The following is a 6000-nucleotide window of genomic DNA, read 5'->3' on the forward strand; positions in this document are numbered from 1 at the left end:
ATAGTCCTAAACTATTGATTAGTGTCAAAACTGTTTCAAGTCTCTCATTTTGATTTATGGCATTTGCCTCATTCCTAACACGCACTGTTTCAGGCATGAGCAAAATCAGCTTTGCTTTTCCTACCGTAAGCTGCAGCCCTGTGCTCACAAAAATGTGAAGTTGCTTCTTAGAATCCAGGTGGTTAGCACAAACAAATACAGTTTATTAAAACATATATAAATAAAATATGTGAGCATGTAATCTCAGGCAAAATCTATCTAGTCCTGTGAGATATGGTGTATTTTATATAAGCAGGGGTGCACATGGAAAATAGCTCACTTAAAAATATTTGTATTTGTCAATACAGCTCTTGAAAGTCAGTAAATGATACCTGGCTAGGAAGAGCAGTCATACAAATAAAATAGTGGCATTTCCATTTCTTTCTGTGTGGAACTTGCCCCTCTATTTTATTTTATTCCTAAAACCCAAAGCAGATTAATTAATTTATTTTATTCCCAAAGCAGATTAATTTAAACAGTCACAGATCAGAGAATTGCTAGTCCAATTTGAGAGGCAGCTGACAGGAGGGAGTCACTGCAGATTCTGTGCTTGAAGGTAGCAGGACTTGATGAGGGATGTGTTTGATCCATCTATGGGTTAGTTGTTGATTGTTTGTTCTCCGTGTATGGGCTGAGTAGCTGAGCCGTGGGCCCCTGAGTAAGCACAGTACCCTGCTAAAGGCCACAAGGCTCTAACCTTGGGAACTTCGATTAGTGCCTTGCTAAAGCCTGTGAGACTCTAACCCTTGGACTTGTGAGGCTATTTGAGGCCTCTGAGTGGTGAGGGGACAGAGTTGAGTAGAGCAAAGCAGGCAAGACTTAGTTTAAAAAGTCACTTGCTGGGCAAACTTGAGAGCCACAAACAAGAGGCAGCCAACAGGAGAGTTTCAGAGGGAGTTCAGACAGGGAGTGTGAGTGATTTTCCTTCCATGTTCAGCATTACATGTGATATCAAGATGCCAGCACTGGTGGTGACTTGCAATGGTTGTACCATGTTCTCCTTCCTGCCTAATGTCAGAAGGGATTCCCTGTGCACTGAGTGCAAATTGGTGGCTGTACTGGAGGAAAAGATTCTTGCACTGGAGGGACAAGTGGAGATGCTACTGAGAATCGGAGAAGCTGAGGAGTTCCTAGAAAGCCAGATTCAGGAAACACCAGTACCTGAGGAATAAGGAGAGGAAGGAGGCCTGGCAGTTCATAACCACCAGATACAAGAGGTCATGGTGGTATTCTACACAGCTGGAGACAGATAAGGACAGGCAGGCTGTGGCCACCAGCCAGAAGAAAAGCAAGAAGAATTCCACATAGCTAGAAGTTTCAAAGCAAAACCAGAACCTCAACATGGAAACTATGAAAGATACCTCTCAAGATCCAGTAGGTCCAAGGAAATGGAGAGATGCAAGGGACACACATGTGAATGGCAGCTTGGTCCAACTGTAAGTAAATCAAGCTTGCCTTCAAAGAGTTCTCTCACCATCCAAGAAAGACAGATGATCTGTGTTGGAGATTCAATACTCAGAAGAATCAAAAGAACATTCTTTAAGGGACAGGCAGACAACAGGACAGTGTGCTGCCTTCCCAGAGCAAAGACACATGACATCACTCTAAGACTGGACAGGCTTCTGAAGTTAACAGGCAAGGATCCACTGGTGATGATTCACAAGATATCTCACAGATAACAGATGACTTCAGGGAACTCAGAAGTGTGCTGAAGAAGAAAGTTCAAGAGTTCTTCTCTGAGATACTTCCTGTCCTATGAGCAAAGGAAGACAGAAGGCAGAAAATTCTGGAAGTGACGAGGTAAACTAAAGGGCAAAGGGTTTCATTTTTGTGAAACATTGGTCCATCTTCTGTGGGGAGAGAGGGCTGTATAGTTTGGATGGCCTCCACCTCAGCAGAAGGGAAGCCAATCTCCATGGGGACAGGCTGGCTAGAGTAGTCAGGAGGGCATTAAACTAATAGAAAAAAGGGAGGGGGGAAAAAGCAGAATGATATGAGCACTCAGCATAAAATCGAGAAGTTGAGAATAAAATTAATCAAGGAACCAAAGGACATGAAGAGAAGAGATTCTTGAATTGTCTATCCACCAGTGCTAGGAGCCTGGGTAACAAACAAGATGAACTGGGATTGCTCAGTTATGAGCATAAAATTTGATTTAGTTGGCACTACTGAAACCTGGTAGGATGATTCCTATGATTGGAATGTTAAAATAATTGGTTATCATCTATTTAGGAAGGATCAAGTGAGCAAACGGGGAGAGGGAGTGGCATTACCTGTTTCCCAGTCACTGATAACTCAGAAGAAAACAATCTTGAATGCTTATGGATTAATGTCCTAACAGATAAAGCACAAGATGGGGGTATTAGTTGGTGTCTGCTAGCGATCACCAAATCGCACTACGGAACAAGATGACCAGCTCCTTACACACCTATCTATAATGTGTAGGAAAAAAAGCTGTATGATCACTGTATGGGGACTTCAATTTGAGTGACATATGCTGAAGGTCTCATGTTGCCAGTATTAAAACATCCTTGGAATTTCTAAACATAGATGACACTTTCCTAACTCAAAAAGTGCTGCAGCCAACTCAGGGGAATTCTCTATTAAACCTTGTTTTAGCAGTTAAAGAGAAACTGATCACAGAACTAAAAATCAGTGATGGCTTAGGTACAAATGATAGTGACTTGATCACATTTATAATATGCAAGCAGAATAAAGTCCAGACCAGTAAAAAAAAATATATATATATATATATATATATTTTACTGTGTATGTGTACACACATACATATACTTGATGCTTTAATAGGGCCAATTGCACAAAGGTGAAAACAATTATGAGCCCATCAGCTTAGCTTGGAGGAAGAATGTAATAAAAAAATATTAATGACAATTGGGATAATTTAAGAACATCTTACTAGATACCTAAAAAAACATAATCCCACAATCAAGGAAGAAGGCTGTACTGGTTAGAAAATAAACTACCTGGATTAGCAGGGAAGTGAAGGCAGCTATAAAAAACAAACAAAAATATATATAACAAATAGAAGAAAGGGGAAGTTGACATAAATGAATATAAATCAGAAGTTCAGAATTATAGAAAAATGATAAGGGAAGCAAAGGAACACTAAGAGAAATCCATGGCCAGCAAGTTAACAATAAAAAAGAGGAGTTTTAAAAATATATTGGCAATTAAAAGAATCCTGACTATGGTACTGGTCCATTACTAGATAGAAAAGGTAGAATTATCAATAATAATGCAGAAAAGGCAGAAGTGTTCAATAAAAATTTCTGTTCTGTAATGGGGTGGGCGGACAGATTATATAGTTTCATCATATGGTGGTAATACCACCATTCCATTCCACTAGTATTTCATGAGGATGTCAAAGAACAGCTACTAAAGTTAAACATTTTTAAATCAGCAGATCCAGATAACTTGCATCCAAGAATTTTAAAAGAGCTTGCTTAGGAATGCACTGGACAATGAATGTTGAGTTTCAATAAGTCTTAAAGCACTGCGGAAGTTTCAGAAGACTGAAAGAAAGCTAATGTTTTGCCAATTTTTAAAAGGGGTAAATGGGATGACCCAAGTAATTATAGGCCCATCAATCTGACTTTGATCCTGGGCAAGATAATGGAGCTGCTGATATGTGACTCGATTAATAAAGAATTTAAGGAGGGTAATGTAAATTAATGCAAATCAACATGGGTTTATGGAAATAGAGCCTATCAAATTAACTTGATATCCTTTTTGATAAGACTACAAATATGGCTGATAGAGGTAATAGTGATGACATAACATACTTTGACTTGGTATCTCATGACATTTTGATTAAAAAACTAGAATGTATAAAATTAACATAGAATACATTAAATGGATTAAAAATTGGCTAACTGATAGGTCTCAAAATGTAATCATAAGTGGGGAATCATCATCAAGTGGGCATGGTTCCAGTGGGGTCCTTCAGGGATTAGTTCTCGGCCCTACACTATTTAACATTTTTATCAAATGACCTGGAAGAAAACAGAAACTCACCACTGACACAGTCTGCAGATGACACAAAAATTGGGCAAGTGGTAAATAATAAATTGATTCATTGATTCAGCATGATCAGTATGACTTGATAAACTGAGGATAAGCAAGCAGTATGAATTTTAGTACAGCTAAATGTAAATGTCAGGGGCAGCTCTTCCAATTTTGCCACCCCAAGTAGTAGCTGCTGAATTGCCGCCGAGCCCCGAAGAGCCCAAAAGCCGCCGTGGCGGGAAGAGCGGCTGAGCTGCCGCCAAATTGCGGCCGCAGGAGATGGACTGCTGCCCCATTCTGAATGCCGCCCCAAGCACCTGCTTAGAAAGCTGGTGCCTGGAGCCGGCACTGGTAAATGTATACATCTGGGAGCAAAGGAGATAGGTCATATTGACAGGATGGGAGACTCAATCCTGGGGAGCAGTGACTGAAAAAGATGTGGGGGTGTGTGGTGGAGAATCAGCTGAACATGAGATCCCAATGTGACACTGTGGCCAAAAGACCTAGTGCAATCCTGGCATTCCCCCTAAGCAGGGGAATCTGAGTAGGAGTAAAGAGGTTATTTTACCTCTATATTTGGCACTGGTACGATTTAAGAAGATCAGTCTATTTAGTTCTACAAAGAGAAGGTTAAGGAGTGACTTGATTTAATAATGGGCTCTTCAGTCTAACAGAGAAAGGTATAACACAATCCAATGACTGGAAGTTAAGGCATAAATTCTTAACGATGAAAGCAATGAACCACTGGAACAATTTACCAAGGTTCGTGATGGATTCTCCATCACTGACAATTTTTAAATCAAGATTGGATGTTTTTCTAAAAGATCTACTCTAAGAATATGTTGGGGAAGTTCTATGAGCTGTGTTATACAGGCGGTCAGACTAGATGATCACAATGATCCATTCTGGCCTGGAATCTATGAATTTGTCCCCAGTCTACAACTGGCTTTGCATGGGCAGACCCTTGTGCATACAACAACAAAGTTGCAGAATTAGGGTTTTTTTTAAAACAAAAGACAAAAAAACCAAGGATGCGCTTCAGCTGAAAGTTGCAACAGGGCACAACAAAGTTGTTGAGTCCACCTCGAGTGGGATTGAAAGCTATGCGTAAGTGATGTCAGGTTAAAACTGTTGTCTTCTGCAGTAAGCAGTAGTAGTTCTCAAACCTCCTGCTTGCCTGTTCCATTCCTGGCATGTACCCAGGGTGCAGAATGGTTAGCTGTGGGTGGGAAATAGCTGGATGAGGAGACATTGGTTTAAAAACAATCCACCTCCTCCTTCAAAGCTAGATATTTTCTTCTTTGGCCTTACTCTACTCCTAGGCAAAAAAGTAGTTTGCTCCCATAAACGCAGGATTCACTCCATTGCTCTCTCTTTCTTGCCCATCATCACTTTTTATCTTGCATTTGTATGATATGTGCCATACTGCACCTGCAACTTACACAGGCTCAAGCTTTATGTGGAAAAAGGGCACAACTAGTATTCAGCCATTTTAATTTCCTCCTCCTCCTCTCTGGTTGCCTCATTTGGTAAAGTTTAAAAAAGTTAGGAACCATGTTTAACTTTTTAATTAAATTCTTCAAAAATATGTCAATGCAGAACGCACGTGAACATGAGATTGTGTTGAATTTCTTTTTCTCACTTAAAATTGTGCCTTAGCTCTTGCCAAAGTACTTTTGAAAACAATTCCACACGAATTTGCTCTTGCTAGAATAGCACAACACTTAGAACAGTTACAGTTTCAACTTATTTATTATTTTTAAGAGGAAAAAGACTTTCTAATATTTAATCTCACTCTCCAAAAAACATGAAGAGAAAAATCAAATTAGTGTAGATACCGTCAGTGATACTGCTATTCACAAAATGAGTAATAACAACACCTAATCAGTGTTCCATGATAAACTCAATCAGAACACTAAATTACTGGGGAAAATC

The sequence above is a fragment of the Lepidochelys kempii genome, chromosome 9 (genome assembly GCF_965140285.1).
Source record: "Lepidochelys kempii isolate rLepKem1 chromosome 9, rLepKem1.hap1, whole genome shotgun sequence".
NCBI classification, from domain to species: Eukaryota; Metazoa; Chordata; order Testudines; family Cheloniidae; genus Lepidochelys; species Lepidochelys kempii.